General features: G+C 41.0%; 1 long non-coding RNA gene across 1 annotated transcript in view; it reads left to right on the top strand.

Moving 5' to 3' along the window:
* Positions 1 to 3,303: 3,303 nt before the first annotated feature.
* LOC138697505 (uncharacterized) overlaps positions 3,304 to 21,970 on the top strand; it is a 415,894-nt gene continuing 397,227 nt past the window's right edge. Inside the window, exons 1-5 of the long non-coding RNA XR_011331580.1 lie at positions 3,304 to 4,565; positions 5,532 to 5,619; positions 7,769 to 7,856; positions 8,230 to 8,317; positions 8,632 to 8,719. This is a non-coding gene — a long non-coding RNA (uncharacterized lncRNA). The remainder of the gene's footprint in view (positions 4,566 to 5,531; positions 5,620 to 7,768; positions 7,857 to 8,229; positions 8,318 to 8,631; positions 8,720 to 21,970) is intronic.

Genomic DNA, 21,970 nt, shown 5'->3' with positions numbered 1-21,970 from the left:
TGATTAATAAGTTTAAATTACTCCAGGTTTAGTGTAAGAGTGGCCTATGTAAAGAGTACCGGGTACTAGGAAAATACCGAATTTTCTGTAAACTAATTTTTTTCCTAGAAAGGTGCACGTATCTCAAAAACTATTTGAGTTAGAGGGCTCAAATTTTCAACACTGGTTTATATGTTTGTTTTGATCAAAGTAGACTATTATCGTCCATTTCTAAAAATTTCAATTTTTTTATTGTAAAATTTATGTAAATAAATGATAATTTTAAGTTCTCAAGAAAAAAATTAATAATTCACAAATATTTGAGAAATGAAAGGCTGAAAATAGTCTACTTTGAACGTATGGTTGTCTAGAGCATGCAGTAAAGAGGACAAGCTTCTAAATTTGATAAATTTTGTGTTCTATGCACCAAAACGTTTGCATGTAAAAAATAAATTTTGAGAGAGTATTTGTTCAAATAGCTCTAGGACAGACAGTATGATACATTAGGTGAATTTTTCTGAGCTCAAAATAACCTGTAAATTTCATTTTGATGCATTTAAAACTTTGGATGTGGGAGGAATGAGAACTTTGGTAAATTTGCTATATTACATATCGCCACTCACGTAAAAGTACCCTTAAATCTAGCTTAAATTACGCGGGTTTTGAGCTGATCACGTAGTAGAGCCTACACGGTTTTGGTTTGCAGTGTTGCCAACTGAATGGAAATTCCGTCAAAACTGACGGAATTTCGACGTAACGGACGGGAAAAGAATGGCTTTGACGGGTGACGGATTTTATGACGGAAATTACGATTTACACGGTCTTTTGACTTTTTTAGCTGTTGTCATTTTTAATTGCTTAATTTTTGGGGGAACGCAGACCAACCCAGCACATCAACTGCAGATGATGTGGATGAATTATTATTTCAATCAGGATTGGTAAGTAAGTTGTGTTAAAATGTGTTTTTTATTTATATATAGATATGAGTGGGTATTTTTTTTTTATTTTGACGGATTCTGATGGATTTTCAGGTGTTAGACTGATGGGGATACAATTTATGTGTTGGCAACACTGTCGGTTTCAACAACAAAGATGTCAGGTTCTATAATTTGAAATCGTGTGTTTGTTTGTGTGAAGTTTGGCTGCTAATTTCAGTGTGAAAATGGGTTCTAGTAGTCGAAATGGAAGAAAGAGAAAGATAAGTTTTCATGGTAATCGGTTTACGACGAAAACTGAAACTGTAAATAGTAATATTACTGTACATATTAGCGATAGTACTGTAAATAATAGTTCTAGTATAGGCATAAATAATAGTAGTATAAGTGAGATCTGTGGTTCTTTCCACTCTAAAATTTCGAGTGTGACATAGATAATAGCATTGTTAGTGATAATTATAATGTGATTTTCGATTCAGACTGCCTTCAAAATTTAATATCAGTGTTAGCTTGCCCCTGTTGTTTGACATGTGGATCTGTGACTGTGAATATTTGTGAACGACAAAGATTTGGTTGGGAACTACAGCATTTCCTAACTTGTACTCATTGTGTCTGCAAAATGCTTCCCAACATCAGAACGGCAGGGGCAAGTTCCAGAAATAAACGGAAGATTGGCATATGCCATGAGGTCTGTAGGCTGTGGACATAGTGAGGCTGTTAGATTTTCGTCCATCATGAATTTACCTCCTCCCAATGTGACACCATATCATGAACATACTAAAGCTCTTGCTACTGCCACCACAGAACTTGCAACTGAAAGCATGAAATCTGCTGCTGAAGAAGTGAGAAAATTAAAAGGTATGGAGTGTGGCAGCAATTTCTGTTGACAGTGGTAAAGTGGTAGATGTTGAAGTCATGTCAAGAAGCTGCGTGGGGTGTAAATTCACTCCCATGAAGATAAAACATCACCAGCTTATCTTGCATGGAAAGCAGACCACAACAGGAACTGTGCCAAAGTTATAGTGGTTCAGCACCCAATATGGAACCAGAGGGGGCCAAAAAATTTTTTCTCCTCTCTGAAGAAGAGAGAGGGCTCCAGTATGTGGATTTTTATTGTGATAGAGACTCAAAACGTTATAGGGTAGTGGTAGAAGCAAATCCATACAATGGAAAAACTATGAACAAATTAGAGTGTGTTGGACACTATCAGAAGAGATTAGGGACTGCTCTCCGAAAACTAGCTAAAGAGAAAAAGTTGGGAGGGAAGGGGAAACTCACGAGCAGCCTCAGCGATAAATTGCAAAATTACTTTGGCATAGCCTTGCGAGAAAATACCACTAGTGTGCAAGCTACGTCCAAAGCAATATCGGCAACATTTTTTCATCTGTCAGCAAATAAGAACCAGCCTTTCCATAGCAAGTGTCCAGAGAGTGTTGACATCTGGTGTTCTTTCAATCAGGCCAAAGCAAAATAGTAGATTATGCAACGAGTCTATAATGGTAGTAATTAAGACGCGAGTATGTTTATGAAACGAGCGCAAGCGAGTTTCATAATTTTCATACGATCGTCTTAATTACCATTATAGGCAAGTTTCATACGACTTTTTATGCTTGTATAAATTCTGAATTATAGACATCAGCTCTTGCAGAGTCCGTATAGGCCATTTTCTATCTGATGCTTTTCCAATTCACTGCGGGCTAAAGCAGGGAGATGCACTATCACCTTTACTTTTTTTTTAACTTCGCTCTAGAATATGCCATTAGGAAAGTTCAGGATAACACAGAGGGTTTGGAATTGAACGGGTTACATCAGCTTCTTGTCTATGCGGATGACGTGAATATGTTAGGAGAAAATCCACAAACAATTAGGGAAAACGCGGAAATTCTTGTTGAAGCAAGTAGAGCGATAGGGTTGGAAGTAAATCCCGAAAAGACTAAGTATATGATTATGTCTCGTGACCAGAATATTGTACGAAATGGAAATATAAAAATTGGAGATTTATCCTTCGAAGAGGTGGAAAAATTCAAATATCTTGGAGCAACAGTAACAAATCTAAATGACACTCAGGAGGAAATTAAACGCAGAATAAATATGGGAAATGCCTGTTATTATTCGGTTGAGAAGCTTTTGTCATCTAGCCTTCTGTCAAAAAGTCTGAAAGTTAGAATTTATAAAATAGTTATATTACCGGTTGTTCTGTATGGTTGTGAAACTTGGACTCTCACTTTGAGAGAGGAACAGAGATTAAGGGTGTTTGAGAATAAGGTACTTAGGAAAATATTTGGGGCTAAGCGGGATGAAGTTACAGAAGAATGGAGAAAGTTACACAACGCAGAGCTGCACGCATTGTATACTTCACCTGACATAATTAGGAACATAAATCCAGACGTTTGAGATGGGCAGGGCATGTAGCACGTATGGGCGAATCCAGAAATGCATATAGAGTGTTAGTTGGGAGGCCGGAGGGAAAAAGACCTTTGGGGAGGCCGAGACGTAGATGGGAAGATAATATTAAAATGGATTTGAGGGAGGTAGGATATAATGGTAGAGACTGGATTAATCTTTCTCGGGATAGGGACCAATGGCGGGCTTATGTGAGGGCGGCAATGAACCTACGGGTTCCTTAAAAGCCAGTAAGTAAGTAAGTAAGTAAAACATCAGCTCAAAAAATTTCTAACTTCAAATTATTCATAAGTATTCATGTTATTCTTATCTGACTGGGGAGCGGAACTGACCTTATGCAATATCTCGTAAATTGTGAGACGTGCGCAGACGCGAAAGTATTGATTTTTTCCGAGAAACCATTGTCATTGACCTTGATATAATCTAGAGAGTAAATGAAACATTAATCTTGATATAACCTTGAAATTGATTTAGACATTGAAAAACGAGATGACAAATTGAATTTATTTGAATATTATTTACAGTTAACGCTAATTATTGTAGTAACAGAACATAACCTTCTGCGACAGTATTGGATTTCCAGCCTCCGTGACGTTTCGCTAGTTGTCTTTCGATTGCATATCCGAGAATAATCGATACTTGCGCTTTCATATTGCTACAATGGTGTTTTCTGATTGGTGGAACACCTGAACTTTAATGAATAGGTGTATTTTAATGAGGTCCATTAAAGGGCTGCTACCAGGTGTATAATTACTACATTTCGGCATAGTCGAGCATAAAATTAATTGCTCTTGTACAAGCATAAGCCAGGGTTGCCCATTGAAATTATGAGAGCAATCAAGTCTGTTTATGAAAGGCTGACAGATCAGAAAATGTTGTCCAAATGTCTCGATGGCGTGACTCAGAATTGCAACGAATCATTCAATGGCATGATATGGTGAAGGTGTCCAAAGGATACATATGTAGGCCTCGATACCCTTAGATTAGTAGTAATGGACGACGTTTGCCATTTCAACTATGGCAACAAAACCCAGGTTAATATTCTCAGGAAATTTAATATTAGTCCTGGGAAATATTCTGTTGCTGTTGTAGCTAGGAGATTTGTGAGAATAAGAAAGTGCAAGATTCAAAGTACACCGAAGCAGAAGAATTGGCAGAGAAAACTCAGGGCAGTGAAGAAAACTTATAAAGAAGGTACTACATATGTAGCAGTAGGATTCTGAAACCATGGTGCAGCATGGGGCTTGGGTATGTTGAAATATCACAAATTTTCATTTGTTTTTTAAATCCGCTACAATTTTTCCTCTAGTTAATTGAAAATATAAACAAACAATTTAGTTACAACTTAATTTTTAAGAAAATTGAAGTTTAAAGTAAATAATAATGCTATATTTTGCAAAAAGTTACCTACTCTTAAAATAAGTGATCACATACTAAGACCGTGTCTCAAAGCTCAAATCCACAATACACACTAGTAACTAGCAACTGGATGACTTGTAAACTACACACTAGGGAGCTTTGGACATGTATGCTGGAAACACGGCCTTCTTCATAGATTATTTTTCTAAAAACCATGACATCACGGTGCAGCACTAAATTAAGAAGGCAGTGTCCTAATGCAGTTTCATTACGAGTTATGTGGAAAAGATGAGGGCTTAATATATTACAGTAGTGTTTAAAACATTGTACAGAAGGTACTAACAATATCAGTGTTCAAAGTTAACGTGTTGTTCTACATTATATTTACATTATTTCACTTCCAAAGCATTTTCAGATTTCATAACCCCAATTTAAAATTATATTAGACTAGATATAAATCCTGAAGAACAGTTCACCATTAATTGACATTACGAGTGTGATATTGAAAGAAAATCGTTTAAGTGCTTCTATCAACAATAACCAATATTTAGAACAACAAATCCTTTATATTTCTGCTTCCAAATTGTTTCAAATTGACCAATGATTTTAAAAGAAATTTTGAAGCTACTGTTCTCAACGCAAGGACTACTTGAAGTACCTCCCAAATCTATTTATGGTCAGTATTCGTTAATCCACTCCGCAACAACATAAAATGGATTTTGTGTTATAATACTTTTGGAGAGTTTAAATTCATTTAAAATTTCATAGTAAGGCTATTAAACGTTATAATAATTGTCTTGTTTCTTTATTCTTGAATACACTCTTTTAACACTTATTATTCTATTCACCATGTAGGAACACGAGTTGCTGCACTGAGAGAAACCATCCAAGGCGAGTGAGCACCCAGTGGTTCTGCGAACTAAACTGTTTACCTGCTGTGATTGTGAGTACATTCGTGTTACCTCTATATTCCTGCTGTCAGGGCTGGGCAAAATACTGACATCCAAATACAAATACAAAAGAATTAAAAAAATTGTATTTGAAATACAAATACAAAATACTTTTAAAAAAATTAAACAAAATACATTTGTATTTCAAATACTCGATACACTATATAGATCTAAAGATATAAGAATATTACTGAAAATCTAAAATATTATTTTAACATTAAAAGTATTTTTACCTGGAAGTTTTATATAAACACTGTAACTGAACATTCTTCCTTTATCCAGACAGCAATGAAATTATGTTACATATGAATAATTACTGCTCCCTTTCAAAAAAACCAATTTCTCAAGAAGTTTATCACATAAGGATCCCCTTGCTTGTGAATGACTACATCCTGCAAAACAGAACAGTCTTTCTACAGACGCAGAGGAACAGAAACTTGTATTATACTTTATAAAAGCTTGTTTCACTGTTGGGTAATTCTCTAGAGAGCATAGGGTTGTCTCTTTGCCATTGAAGAATTGTATGAGCTCATACTCCACAGTAGACAAGTGCTTTTCTTTTTGCTTTTCAAAGTCTGTTGTACTTGAGTTGAAAACATAAAAATTGTTTTCGTCTGAACTGACGAAAGGTGTAGCAGACAACTGCTCAGCTGATTTCACGCACATATTCTGTATCCTCTTCTTATCATTTGGTGAGGCAGTGTCAGGCAGCCATCTCATCTTCAATGATGGGTGGAAGCAAGCTGCCAAAATAGCTCAATTTGCTTCTGGGGTCAGATCAAACATCGCTTTAATTCTTGATGAAAGCGAACTTACTAGGATTGGAGTTACTTGGAATAGATGGCGTAGATTGCTAGATAACAGAATATGTAATAATCTGTTTTTGAGGGAAATTAATGTGGACAAAAGTTGGCCGTAACAGCACGTCTTCTCATTTTGTATTAAATCAAGGGCTACAGCAGTGGGTTTCAGAACTGTACAATATTCTTCAAGGTACTGAAACTCAACATCTTTGAAGGTTGACAATCCCAGTTTTTCACATTTACTGTTTATATCATGTTTGAATTCAATATTTGAGAGATTGAGTCATAAAGAGAATTCCATCGAGTTGGGCAAGGAAACTTTAATTAATATTTCAGACATCTGATCTAATTTCTGAGTATTTGAGTCTCCTAGACGCATTCCATAATGCTGAACATGTAGCAAGTGTTGGGTGATGGATCCTTGATGCTGTTGGAGATTTCTTCATGGCATTGAGGAAATCTGTTGTGGCAAGAAACTAAGTGTATGGCTAGCACATCTGAAATGGGTAGGCAAATAAGACAAAAGTTCATTCTTCAAATTCAAATCCAAAACTTGAAGGACAAGAAGAAGAAAAAAATTATTTTGAGTATTTGAAATACAAAATACATCAATTTTATGTATTTAAATACAAAATACTTTCGAAAATCCCTACGAATTACAAAATACAAAATACAAATGTATTTCAAATACTGCCCAGCCCTGCCTGCTGCCAAGTTGTTTCAAATTGACCAATGATTTTAAAAGAAATTATGAAACTACAGTCCTGAACACAAGAACTAGATTAAGTACCTACCAAATTCGGTGTTTGTTGATTCCCTCTGCAAAAACATAAAATAATAATAATAATAATAATAATAATAATAATAATAATAATAATAATAATGATAATAATAATGATAATAATAATAATAATAATAATAATAATAATAATAATAATGATGATTTATTTAACCTGGCAGAGTTAAGGCCATACGGCCTTCTCTAACACTCAACCAGGATTTTGTGTTATAATAACTTTTGGAGAGTTTAAATTTATTTAAAATTTCATAGTAAGGCTATTATAATTTATTTCGGAATATATATGATAAGAACTTTCTTGTGTTAAATTTTAACATACCTTGTTAACATGTTTCGACCTATTTTCGGTCATCTTCGGAACTGATCGTTGTTGGTATTGGCGCCTCTTGTACGTTAAAAATTTAACACAAAGTTCTTATCATATATATTCTGAAGTGATACAGTGTTAAAAGTTGTGTAATCAAGATGTATAATTTATTGTCTTGGTTCTTCATTCTTGAATACACTCTTTTAACACTTTTTATTCTGTTCACCATGTAGGAATGTGAATTGCCGCACTGAGAGAAACCATCCAAGGCGAGTGAGCACCCAGTGGTTCTGCGAACTAAACTGTTTACCTGCTGTGATTGTGAGTACATTCGTGTTACCTCTATATTCCTAAGTAATGGATTTAATAAACACATCGTGTATATTGAGTATTGTGAGTATATTGTATTCCTGCTACCAAGTTGTTTCAAATTGACCGATGATTTTAAAAGAAATTTTGAAGCTACCGTTTTCAACGCAAGGACTAGATTATGTACCTACCAAATTTATTTATGGTTGGTATTCGTTGATTTCCTCTGCAATAATATAAAATGGATTTTGTGTTATAATAACTTGGAGAGTTTAAATTCATTTAAAATTTCATAGTAAGGCTATTAAACAGTTATAATTTATTGTCTTGAGTCTTCATTCTTGAATACACTCTTTTAACACTTATTATTCTGTTCACCATGTAGGAATGTGAGTTGCTGCACTGAGAGAACCCGTCCAAGGCGGGTGAGCACCCAGCGGTTCTGCGAACTAAACTGTTTACCTGCTGCAATTGTGAGTACATTCGTGTTACCTCTATATTTCTGCTGCCTATTATTTCAAATTGACCGATGATTTTAAAAGAAATTATGAAACTATCATTCTCAACGCAAGACCTAGATTAAGTACCTGCCAAATTTATTTATAGTCGGTGTTTGTTGATTCACTGTGCAACAACATAAAATGGATTTTGTGTTATAACTACTTTTGGAAAGTTTAAATTAATTCAAAATTCCATAGTAAGGCTTAGTAAACAGTTATAATAATTGTCTTGATTCTTCATTCTTGAATACACTTTTTTAACACTTATTATTCTGTTCACCGTGTAGGAACGCGAGTTGCCACACTGAGAGAACTCGTCCAAGGCGAGTGAACACCCGGCGGTTCTGCGAACTAAGCTGTTTACCTGCTGCAATTGTGAGTACATTTGTGTTCCTCTCAGTTGGTCTGTACACTAGGGCGTATCGAAAAAAATCCGAAATTGAAAACATAAGAGTGTACAAAAGTTATTTTGTACTCTATACTATAACCAGTAAAAGAACTACGTCTTTGATTACATTTTTCACCAGAGTCGCAGAAGGTCTAAAGATTATCATATAGGCCGACATAAAGTAAAATTTGTGTTAATTTTTTTATTTCCATAATTTTTAGTTGCATGGTCAATGGAGCTCAAGTCACTTCTTTTCTACAATTTTTAGTTTCTGAAAAGCTATTAAAAAGAAAAACGTGAGTGTTCATTTGGTATCATCGACTTGTGTCTTGGTGGAATAATACAGTAAAATGAGCATTTTGCCTTAAATCTTATTTTCTAACATTTTGTCGGTATTAACGGTTTATGTCGACATATGCCCTTAGTATTATCATTTATCAGTATATAATGAATTGGAGGAATAGTCTATTATGTTGACCATTCAAGATTTTTATGCGTCTGTACTTAAACTAACAGATGTCAACACTGTATTAATGAGGAAGCTTGTAAGATTTATATCTCCATTGTTGTTACTTTCTAGAATATGAAAGAACAGCATTAACAAGTTACTGAAAGTGTTGTTAAGATGTTCTATTGTAGAAAGAAAAAGGTTACTTTTGTTGTTGTTGTTTTCTAATGCCAGGCGTTTGACAGTAAAGTCATTTGACCTCTTGCACTTCAATATTTGAAAATGGCAAGTTGTAGCCGATTTAAGTGAATACAATATTTTAACGTTTTGGTGGCTACTTCATTCACACACAACCACTAGAATGTCTGGAGGACCACACCTGCTGTTGGTCGATGGGTCCATTGGACCTAGCTGGGAGATCTTGTTGATCACCAGCTTTTCCTCTTTAAGCCACTGGAGGACGATTTTAGTGCCATAGCAGGTCAGCACTAGGAACAGAAAAATAGAAAGAGGAGGAAGAAAAGGGAAATGAACCCCTAGGCCTCGAATGCTCTAATGCCGTCGGGGTCGAAGAAAGTAAGAGTTCAGTCAGAGGACTGGATAGGAAAGGGTAAAGAGGGAATTAGATATTGAATAGAGGAAAATTATACCAAATTCAGTTATTGACTCATCAAACTGACCAGTGCTAATTGATGAGTAGCCCCTCCCTTTAGTTCAGCTTGTAAAGTTATGCTTACTAACAGCTGCACCACGGGAAGGTAGGGATGGGACATTGGGTATTTGTCCAGATTGGTTCCTTAAGGCCTTCAATAGGAAGGATTATTGGCTCTCCCCCCTGTATCTGACAGATACCCTTTCGCAGCCTTTTTGTACAAAAGCAATAAAAGCATGTAAATGTTTCTAATAGGAGTATTTTCTGAAAGTATTTCTATTTATAAGATAAAATAAGCAAATTGACTCGCTCTATAGATTTGAATCACAGTAAAATCATGATCTTTAGTGACTGATATTATTATTATTATTATTATTATTATTATTATTATTATTATTATTATCATTATTATTACTTGCTTACAAATGGCTTTTAAGGAACCCGAAGGTTCATTGCCACACTCACATAAGCCCGCCAGCGGTCCCTAACCTGTGCAAGATTAATCCAGTCTCTATCATCATACCCCACCTCCCTCAAATCCACTTTAATATTATCTTCCCATCTACGTCTCGGCTCCCTAAAGGTCTTTATCCCTCCGGCCTCCCAACTAACTCTCAGGGCCGCATCCCATTCCTCGGTATGGCCATTATTTCCGGAATTAGAGACTCAAATATTTCAGGTACCCAAAAATTAAGGCTAGAAAAAAGTGCGGCGGATTTGCGGGATTTTTGCGGTGATTACTGGGGAAGATGCGAGGATGCTACAGTAAAAAGGGCGGGCACCTGAGCCGCTTTGTTTTCCTTGTGTAGAAAAAAGTCTGTTTTGGAAGGTCAAAATGATCATTTTTTGAAATTTTGCCGGCCTCTCCCGTCCAAACGTAGGAGGATAGAGAGTTGTCCATTATACTGGAGATTGAGTTCGACGAGCTGTATTCAACGCACTCACCGGCTTTGTTGTGACCACAAGTACTGCGGAGTTATGGTCGCCAGAAAGTCGAAAATCAGAAAGTGTTCGCGATTGCCATTTTGATGCTATCGTGTAATAAGTAAGTCAAGGGGGAATACAGGGCCGCATCCCGTTCCTCGGTATGGCCATTATTTCCGGAATTAGAGACTCAAATATTTCAGGTATCCAAAAATTAAGGCTAGAAAAAAGTGCGGCGGATTTGCGGGATTTTTGCGGTGATTACTGGGGAAGATGCGAGGATGCTACAGTTAAAAGGGCGGGCCCCTGAGCCGCTTCGTTTTCCTTGTGTAGAAAAAAGTCTGTTTTGGAAGGTCAAAATGACCATTTTTTGAAATTTTGCCGGCCTCTCCCGTCCAAACGCAGGGGAATAGAGAGTTGTCCTTTATACTGGAGATAGAGTTCGACGAGCCCCTGAGCCGCTTCGTTTTCCTTGTGTAGAAAAAAGTCTGTTTTGGAAGGTCAAATTGACCATTTTTTGAAATTTTGCCGACCTCTCAATTCCAAACGCAGGGGAATAGAGAGTTGTCCTTTATACTGGAGATAGAGTACGAGCTGTATTCAACGCACTCATCGGCTTTGTTGTGACCACAAGTACTGCGGAGTTATGGCCGCCAAGGGTGGTTTAAACCCTTCCCCTTTGTTTCTCGAAAATCAGAAAGTGTTCGCGATTGCCATTTTAATGCTATCGTGTAATAAGTAAGTCAAGGGGGAATACAGGGCTGCATCCCGTTTCTCGGTATGGCCATTATTTCCGGAATTAGAGACTCAAATATTTCAGGTACCCAAAAATTAAGGCTAGAAAAAAGTGCGGCGGATTTGCGGGACTTTTGCGGTGATTACTGGGGAAGATGCGAGAATGCTACAGTTAAAAGGGCGGGCCCGTGAGCCGCTTCGTTTTCCTTGTGTAGAAAAAAGTCTGTTTTGGAAGGTCAAAATGACTATTTTTTGAAATTTTGCCGGCCTCTCCCGTCCAAACGCAGGGGAATAGAGAGTTGTCCTTTATACTGGAGATAGAGTTCGACGAGCTGTATTCAACGCACTCATCGGCTTTGTTGTGACCACAAGTACTGCGGAGTTATGGCCGACAGAATGTCGGCGGAAGTTTCTCGAAAATCAGAAAGTGTTCGCGTTATCCATTTTGATGCTATCGTGTAATAAGTAAGTCAAGGGGGAATACAAGGCCGCATCCCGTTCCTCGGTATGGCCATTATTTCCGGAATTAGAGACTCAAATATTTCAGGTACCCAAAAATTAAGGCTAGAAAAAGTGCGGCGGATTTGCGGGATTTTTGCGGTGATTACTGGGGAAGATGCGAGGATGCTACAGTTAAAAGGGCGTGCCCCTGAGCCTCTTCGTTATCCTTGTGTAGAAAAAAGTCTGTTTTGGAAGGTCAAAATGACCATTTTTTGAAATTTTGCCGGCGTCTCCCGTCCAAACGCAGGGGAATAGAGAGTTGTCCTTTATACTGGAGATAGAGTTCGACGAGCTGTATTCAACGCACTCATCGGCTGTGTTGTGACCACAACTACAGCGGAGTTATGGCCGCCAGAATGTCTGCGATTTTCCTCGAAAATCAGAAAGTGTTCGCGATTGCCATTTTGATGCTATCGTGTAATAAGTAAGTCAAGGGGGAATACAGGGCCGCATCCCGTTCCTCGGTATGGCCATTATTTCCGGAATTAGAGACTCAAATATTTCAGGTACCCAAAAATTCTGTTTTGGAAGGTCCAAATGACCATTTTTTGAAATTTTGCCGGCCTCTCCCGTCCAAACGCAGGGGAATAGAGAGTTGTCCTTTATACTGGAGATAGAGTTCGACGAGCTGTATTCAACGCACTCATCGGCTGTGTTGTGACCACAACTACAGCGGAGTTATGGCCGCCAGAAGGTCGGCGGAAGGGTGGTTTAAACACTTCCCCTTTTTTTCTCGAAAATCAGAAAGTGTTCGCGATTGCAATTTTGATGCTATCGTGTAATAAGTAAGTCAAGGGGGAATACAGGGCCGCATCCCGTTCCTCGGTATGGCCATTATTTCCGGAATTAGAGACTCAAATATTTCAGGTACCCAAAAATTAAGGCTATAAGAAAGTGCTGCGGATTTGCGGGATTTTTGCGGTGATTACTGGGGAAGATGCGAGGATGCTACAGTTAAAAGGGCGGGCCCCTGAGCCGCTTCGTTTTCCTTGTGTAGAAAAAAGTCTGTTTTGGAAGGTCAAAATGACCATTTTTTGAAATTTTGCCGGCGTCTCCCGTCCAAACGCAGGGGAATAGAGAGTTGTCCTTTATACTGGAGATAGAGTTCGACGAGCTGTATTCAACGCACTCATCGGCTTTGTTGTGACCACAAGTACTGCGGAGTTATGGCCGCCAGAAAGTCGGCGATAGGGGGGTTAGTGTTCGCCATTGCCATTTTGATGGTATCGTGTAATAAGTAAGTCAAGGGGGAATAGATAGCCGCATCACGTTCCTCGGTATGGCCATTATTTCCGGAATTAGAGACTCAAATATTTCAGGTACCCAAAAATTAAGGCTATAAGAAAGTGCTGCGGATTTGCGGGGTTTTTCCGGTGATTACTGGGGAAGATGCGAGGATGGTACAGTTAAAAGGGCGGGCCCCTGAGCCGCTTCGTTTTCCTTGTGTAGAAAAAAGTCTGTTTTGGAAGGTCCAAATGACCATTTTTTGAAATTTTGCCGGCCTCTCCCGTCCAAACGCAGGGGAATAGAGAGTTTTCCTTTATACTGGAGATAGAGTTCTACGAGCTGTATTCAACGCACTCATCGGCTTTGTTGTGACCACAAGTACTGCGGAGTTATGGCCGCCAGAATGTCTGCGATTTTCCTCGAAAATCAGAAAGTGTTCGCGATTGCCATTTTGATGCTATCGTGTAATAAGTAAGTCAAGGGGGAATACAGGGCCGCATCCCGTTCCTCGGTATGGCCATTATTTCCGGAATTAGAGACTCAAATATTTCAGGTACCCAAAAATTAAGGCTAGAAAAAAGTGCGGCGGATTTGCGGGATTTTTGCGGTGATTACTGGGGAAGATGCGAGGATGCTACAGTTAAAAGGGCGGGCCCCTGAGCCGCTTCGTTTTTCTTTGTGTAGAAAAAAGTCTGTTTTGGAAGGTCCAAATGACCATTTTTTGAAATTTTGCCGGCCTCTCCCGTCCAAACGCAGGGGAATAGAGAGTTGTCCTTTATACTGGAGATAGAGTTCGACGAGCTGTATTCAACGCACTCATCGGCTTTGTTGTGACCACAAGTACTGCGGAGTTATGGCCGCCAGAAAGTCGGCTTAAGGGTGGTTTAAACCCTTCCCCTTTTTTTCTCGAAAATCAGAAAGTGTTCGCGATTGCCATTTTGATGCTATCGTGTAATAAGTAAGTCAAGGGGGAATACAGGGCCGCATCCCGTTCCTCGGTATGGCCATTATTTCCGGAATTAGAGACTCAAATATTTCAGGTACCCAAAAATTAAGGCTAGAAAAAAGTGCGGCGGATTTGCGGGATTTTTGCGGTGATTACTGGGGAAGATGCGAGGATGCTACAGTTAAAAGGGCGGGCCCCTGAGCCGCTTCGTTTTCCTTGTGTAGAAAAAAGTCTGTTTTGGAAGGTCAAAATGACCATTTTTTTAAATTTTGCAGGCCTCTCCCGTCCAAACGCAGGGGAATAGAGAGTTGTTCTTTATACTGGAGATAGAGTTCGACGAGCTGTATTCAACGCACTCATCGGCTTTGTTGTGACCACAAGTACTGCGGAGTTATGGCCGCCAGAAAGTCGGCGGAAGGGTGGTTTAAACCCTTCCCCTTTTTTTCTCGAAAATCAGAAAGTGTTCGCGATTGCAATTTTGATGCTATCGTGTAAGAAGTAAGTCAAGGGGGAATACAGGGCCGCATCCCGTTCCTCGGTATGGCCATTATTTCCGGAATTAGAGACTCAAATATTTCAGGTACCCAAAAATTAAGGCTAGAAAAAAGTGCGCGCATTTGCGGGATTTTTGCGGTGATTACTTGGGAAGATGCGAGGATGCTACAGTTAAAAGGGCGGGCCCCTGAGCCGCTTCGATTTCCTTGTGTAGAAAAAAGTCTGTTTTGGAAGGTCAAAATGACCATTTTTTGAAATTGTGCCGGCCTCTCCCGTCCAAACGCAGGGGAATAGAGAGTTGTCCTTTATACTGGAGATAGAGTTCGACGAGCTGTATTCAACGCACTCATCGGCTTTGTTGTGACCACAAGTACTGCGGAGTTATGGCCGCCAGAAAGTCGGCTTAAGGGTGGTTTAAACCCTTCCCCTTTTTTTCTCGAAAATCAGAAAGTGTTCGCGATTGCCATTTTGATGCTATCGTGTAAGAAGTAAGTCAAGGGGGAATACAGGGCCGCATCCCGTTCCTCGGTATGGCCATTATTTCCGGAATTAGAGACTCAAATATTTCAGGTACCCAAAAATTAAGGCTAGAAAAAAGTGCGCGCATTTGCGGGATTTTTGCGGTGATTACTGGGGAAGATGCGAGGATGCTACAGTTAAAAGGGCGGGCCCCTGAGCCGCTTCGTTTTCCTTGTGTAGAAAAAAGTCTGTTTTGGAAGGTCAAAATGACCATTTTTTGAAATTTTGCCGGCCTCTCCCGTCCAAACGCAGGGGAATAGAGAGTTGTCCTTTATACTGGAGATAGAGTTCGACGAGCTGTATTCAACGCACTCATCGGCTTTGTTGTGACCACAAGTACTGCGGAGTTATGGCCGCCAGAAAGTCGGCGGAAGGGTGGTTTAAACCCTTCCCCTTTTTTTCTCGAAAATCAGAAAGTGTTCGCGATTGCCATTTTGATGCTATCGTGTAAGAAGTAAGTCAAGGGGGAATACAGGGCCGCATCCCGTTCCTCGGTATGGCCATAATTTCCGGAATTAGAGACTGAAATATTTCAGGTACCCAAAAATTAAGGCTAGAAAAAAGTGCGGCGGATTTGCGGGATTTTTGCGGTGATTACTGGGGAAGATGCGAGGATGCTACAGTTAAAAGGGCGGGCCCCTGAGCCGCTTCGTTTTCCTTGTGTAGAAAAAAGTCTGTTTTGGAAGGTCAAAATGACCATTTTTTGAAATTTTGCAGGCCTCTCCCGTCCAAACGCAGGGGAATAGAGAGTTGTCCTTTATACTGGAGATAGAGTTCGACGAGCTGTATTCAACGCACTCATCGGCTTTGTTGTGACCACAAGTACTGCGGAGTTATGGCCGCCAGAAAGTCGGCGGAAGGGTGGTTTAGACCCTTCCCCTTTTTTTCTCGAAAATTAGAAACTGTTCGCGATTGCCATTTTGATGCTATCGTGTAAGAAGTAAGTTAAGGGGGAATACAGGGCCGCATCCCGTTCCTCGGTATGGCCATTATTTCCGGAATTAGAGACTCAAATATTTCAGGTACCCAAAAATTAAGGCTAGGAAAAAGTGCGCGCATTTGTGGGATTTTTGCGGTGATTACTGGGGAAGATGCGAGGATGCTACAGTTAAAAGGGCGGGCCTCTGAGCCGCTTCGTTTTCCTTGTGTAGAAAAAAGTCTGTTTTGGAAGGTCCAAATGACCATTTTTTGAAATTTTGCCGACCTCTCCCGTCCAAACGCAGGGGAATAGAGAGTTGTCCTTTATACTGGAGATAGAGTTCGAAGAGCTGTATTCAACGCACTCATCGGCTTTGTTGTGACCACAAGTACTGCGGAGTTATGGCCGCCAGAAAGTCGGCGGAAGGGTGGTTTAAACCCTTCCCCTTTTTTTCTCGAAAATCAGAAAGTGTTCGCGATTGCATTTTGATGCTATAGTGTAAGAAGTAAGTCAAGGGGGAATACAGGGCCGCATCCCGTTCCTCGGTATGGCCATTATTTCCGGAATTAGAGACTCAAATATTTCAGGTACCCAAAAATTAAGGCTAGAAAAAAGTGCGCGCATTTGCGGGATTTTTGCGGTGATTACTGGGGAAGATGCGAGGATGCTACAGTTAAAAGGGCGGGCCCCTGAGCCGCTTCGTTTTCCTTGTGTAGAAAAAAGTCTGTTTTGGAAGGTCAAAATGACCATTTTTTGAAATTTTGCCGGCCTCTCCCGTCCAAACGCAGGGGAATAGAGAGTTGTCCTTTATACTGGAGATAGAGTTCGACGAGCTGTATTCAACGCACTCATCGGCTTTGTTGTAACCACAAGTACTGCGGAGTTATGGTCGCCAGAAAGTCGGCGGAAGGGTGGTTTTAAACCCTTCCCCTTTTTTTCTCGAAAATCAGAAAGTGTTCGCGATTGCCATTTTGATGCTATCGTGTAAGAAGTAAGTCAAGGGGGAATACAGGGCCGCATCCCGTTCCTCGGTATGGCCATTATTTCCGGAATTAGAGACTCAAATATTTCAGGTACCCAAAAATTAAGGCTAGAAAAAAGTGCGGCGGATTTGCGGGATTTTTGCGGTGATTACTGGGGAAGATGCGAGGATGCTACAGTTAAAAGGGCGGGCCCCTGAGCCGCTTCGTTTTCCTTGTGTAGAAAAAAGTCTGTTTTGGAAGGTCAAAATGACCATTTTTTGAAATTTTGCAGGCCTCTCCCGTGCAAACGCAGGGGAATAGAGAGTTGTCCTTTATACTGGAGATAGAGTTCGACGAGCTGTATTCAACGCACTCATCGGCTTTGTTGTGACCACAAGTACTGCGGAGTTATGGCCGCCAGAAAGTCGGCGGAAGGGTGGTTTAAACCCTTCCCCTTTTTTTCTCGTAAATCAGAAAGTGTTCGCGATTGCCACTTTGATGCTATCGTGTAAGAAGTAAGTCAAGGGGGAATACAGGGCCGCATCCCGTTCCTCGGTATGGCCATTATTTCCGGAATTAGAGACTCAAATATTTCAGCTATCCAAAAATTAAGGCTAGAAAAAAGTGCGCGCATTTGCGGGATTTTTGCGGTGATTACTGGGGAAGATGCGAGGATGCTACAGTTAAAAGGGCGGGCCTCTGAGCCGCTTCGTTTTCCTTGTGTAGAAAAAAGTCTGTTTTGGAAGGTCCAAATGACCATTTTTTGAAATTTTGCCGGCCTCTCCCGTCCAAACGCAGGGGAATAGAGAGTTGTCCTTTATACTGGAGATAGAGTTCGAGGAGCTGTATTCAACGCACTCATCGGCTTTGTTGTGACCACAAGTACTGCGGAGTTATGGCCGCCAGAAAGTCGGCGGAAGGGTGGTTCCTTCCCCTTTTTTTCTCGAAAATCAGAAAGTGTTCGCGATTGCCATTTTGATGCTATCGTGTAAGAAGTAAGTCAAGGGGGAATACAGGGCCGCATCCCGTTCCTCGGTATGGCCATTATTTCCGGAATTAGAGACTCAAATATTTCAGGTACCCAAAAATTAAGGCTAGAAAAAAGTGCGGCGGATTTGCGGGATTTTTGCGGTGATTACTGGGGAAGATGCGAGGATGCTACAGTTAAAAGAGCGGGCCCCTGAGCCGCTTCGTTTTCCTTGTGTAGAAAAAAGTCTGTTTTGGAAGGTCAAAATGACCATTTTTTGAAATTTTGCAGGCCTCTCCCGTGCAAACGCAGGGGAATAGAGAGTTGTCCTTTATACTGGAGATAGAATTCGATGAGCTGTATTCAACGCACTCATCGGCTTTGTTGTGACCACAAGTACTGCGGAGTTATGGCCGCCAGAAAGTCGGCGGAAGGGTCCCCTTTTTTTCTCGAAAATCAGAAAGTGTTCGCGATTGCCATTTTGATGCTATCGTGTAAGAAGTAAGTCAAGGGGGAATACAGGGCCGCATCCCGTTCCTCGGTATGGCCATTATTTCCGGAATTAGAGACTCAAATATTTCAGGTACCCAAAAATTAAGGCTAGAAAAAAGTGCGGCGGATTTGCGGGATTTTTGCGGTGATTACTGGGGAAGATGCGAGGATGCTACAGTTAAAAGGGCGGGCCCCTGAGCCGCTTCGTTTTCCTTGTGTAGAAAAAAGTCTGTTTTGGAAGGTCAAAATGACCATTTTTTGAAATTTTGCCGGCCTCTCCCGTCCAAACGCAGGGGAATAGAGAGTTGTCCTTTATACTGGAGATAGAGTTCGACGAGCTGTATTCAACGCACTCATCGGCTTTGTTGTGACCACAAGTACTGCGGAGTTATGGCCGCCAGAAAGTCGGCGGAAGGGTGGTTTAAACCCTTCCCCTTTTTTTCTCGAAAATCAGAAAGTGTTCGCGATTGCCATTTTGATGCTATCGTGTAAGAAGTAAGTCAAGGGGGAATACAGGGCCGCATCCCGTTCCTCGGTATGGCCATTATTTCCGGAATTAGAGACTCAAATATTTCAGGTACCCAAAAATTAAGGCTAGAAAAAAGTGCGGCGGATTTGCGGGATTTTTGCGGTGATTACTGGGGAAGATGCGAGGATGCTACAGTTAAAAGGGCGGGCCCCTGAGCCGCTTCGTTTTCCTTGTGTAGAAAAAAGTCTGTTTTGGAAGGTCAAAATGACCATTTTTTGAAATTTTGCAGGCCTCTCCCGTCCAAACGCAGGGGAATAGAGAGTTGTCCTTTATACTGGAGATAGAGTTCGACGAGCTGTATTCATCGCACTCATCGGCTTTGTTGTGACCACAAGTACTGCGGAGTTATGGCCGCCAGAAAGTCGGCGGAAGGGTGGTTTAAACCCTTCCCCTTTTTTTCTCGTAAATCAGAAAGTGTTCGCGATTGCCATTTTGATGCTATCGTGTAAGAAGTAAGTCAAGGGGGAATACAGGGCCGCATCCCGTTCCTCGGTATGGCCATTATTTCCGGAATTAGAGACTCAAATATTTCAGGTACCCAAAAATTAAGGCTAGAAAAAAGTGCGCGCATTTGCGGGATTTTTGCGGTGATTACTGGGGAAGATGCGAGGATGGTACAGTTAAAAGGGCGGGCCTCTGAGCCGCTTCGTTTTCCTTGTGTAGAAAAAAGTCTGTTTTGGAAGGTCCAAATGACCATTTTTTGAAATTTTGCCGGCCTCTCCCGTCCAAACGCAGGGGAATAGAGAGTTGTCCTTTATACTGGAGATAGAGTTCGACGAGCTGTATTCAACGCACTCATCGGCTTTGTTGTGACCACAAGTACTGCGGAGTTATGGCCGCCAGAAAGTCGGCGGAAGGGTGGTTCCTTCCCCTTTTTTTCTCGAAAATCAGAAAGTGTTCGCGATTGCCATTTTGATGCTATCGTGTAAGAAGTAAGTCAAGGGGGAATACAGGGCCGCATCCCGTTCCTCGGTATGGCCATTATTTCCGGAATTAGAGACTCAAATATTTCAGGTACCCAAAAATTAAGGCTAGAAAAAAGTGCGGCGGATTTGCGGGATTTTTGCGGTGATTACTGGGGAAGATGCGATGATGCTACAGTTAAAAGGGCGGGCCCCTGAGCCGCTTCGTTTTCCTTGTGTAGAAAAAAGTCTGTTTTGGAAGGTCAAAATGACCATTTTTTGAAATTTTGCAGGCCTCTCCCGTGCAAACGCAGGGGAATAGAGAGTTGTCCTTTATACTGGAGATAGAATTCGATGAGCTGTATTCAACGCACTCATCGGCTTTGTTGTGACCACAAGTACTGCGGAGTTATGGCCGCCAGAAAGTCGGCGGAAGGGTGGTTTAAACCCTTCCCCTTTTTTTCTCGAAAATCAGAAAGTGTTCGCGATTGCCATTTTGATGCTATCGTGTAAGAAGTAAGTCAAGGGGGAATACAGGGCCGCATCCCGTTCCTCGGTATGGCCATTATTTCCGGAATTAGAGACTCAAATATTTCAGGTACCCAAAAATTAAGGCTAGAAAAAAGTGCGGCGGATTTGCGGGATTTTTGCGGTGATTACTGGGGAAGATGCGAGGATGCTACAGTTAAAAGGGCGGGCCCCTGAGCCGCTTCGTTTTCCTTGTGTAGAAAAAAGTCTGTTTTGGAAGGTCAAAATGACCATTTTTTGAAATTTTGCCGGCCTCTCCCGTCCAAACGCAGGGGAATAGAGAGTTGTCCTTTATACTGGAGATAGAGTTCGACGAGCTGTATTCAACGCACTCATCGGCTTTGTTGTGACCACAAGTACTGCGGAGTTATGGCCGCCAGAATGTCGGCGGAAGGGTGGTTTAAACCCTTCCCCTTTTTTTCTCGAAAATCAGAAAGTGTTCGCGATTGCCATTTTGATGCTATCGTGTAAGAAGTAAGTCAAGGGGGAATACAGGGCCGCATCCCGTTCCTCGGTATGGCCATTATTTCCGGAATTAGAGACTCAAATATTTCAGGTACCCAAAAATTAAGGCTAGAAAAAAGTGCGGCGGATTTGCGGGATTTTTGCGGTGATTACTGGGGAAGATGCGAGGATGCTACAGTTAAAAGGGCGGGCCTCTGAGCCGCTTCGTTTTCCTTGTGTAGAAAAAAGTCTGTTTTGGAAGGTCCAAATGACCATTTTTTGAAATTTTGCCGACCTCTCCCGTCCAAACGCAGGGGAATAGAGAGTTGTCCTTTATACTGGAGATAGAGTTCGAAGAGCTGTATTCAACGCACTCATCGGCTTTGTTGTGACCACAAGTACTGCGGAGTTATGGCCGCCAGAAAGTCGGCGGAAGGGTGGTTTAAACCCTTCCCCTTTTTTTCTCGTAAATCAGAAAGTGTTCGCGATTGCCATTTTGTTGCTATCGTGTAAGAAGTAAGTCAAGGGGGAATACAGGGCCGCATCCCGTTCCTCGGTATGGCCATTATTTCCGGAATTAGAGACTCAAATATTTCAGGTACCCAAAAATTAAGGCTAGGAAAAAGTGCGGCGGATTTGCGGGATTTTTGCGGTGATTACTGGGGAAGATGCGAGGATGCTACAGTTAAAAGGGCGGGCCCCTGAGCCGCTTCGTTTTCCTTGTGTAGAAAAAAGTCTGTTTTGGAAGGTCAAAATGACCATTTTTTGAAATTTTGCAGGCCTCTCCCGTCCAAACGCAGGGGAATAGAGAGTTGTCCTTTATACTGGAGATAGAGTTCGACGAGCTGTATTCAACGCACTCATCGGCTTTGTTGTGACCACAAGTACTGCGGAGTTATGGCCGCCAGAAAGTCGGCGGAAGGGTGGTTTAAACCCTTCCCCTTTTTTTCTCGTAAATCAGAAAGTGTTCGCGATTGCCATTTTGATGCTATCGTGTAAGAAGTAAGTCAAGGGGGAATACAGGGCCGCATTCCGTTCCTCGGTATGG

This window comes from Periplaneta americana, chromosome 4 (assembly GCF_040183065.1).
Source record: "Periplaneta americana isolate PAMFEO1 chromosome 4, P.americana_PAMFEO1_priV1, whole genome shotgun sequence".
Classification (NCBI taxonomy): Eukaryota; Metazoa; Arthropoda; class Insecta; order Blattodea; family Blattidae; genus Periplaneta; species Periplaneta americana.
The sequence above is the reverse complement of the archived record's forward strand: the minus strand, read 5'-3'. Positions and strand labels throughout refer to the sequence as shown.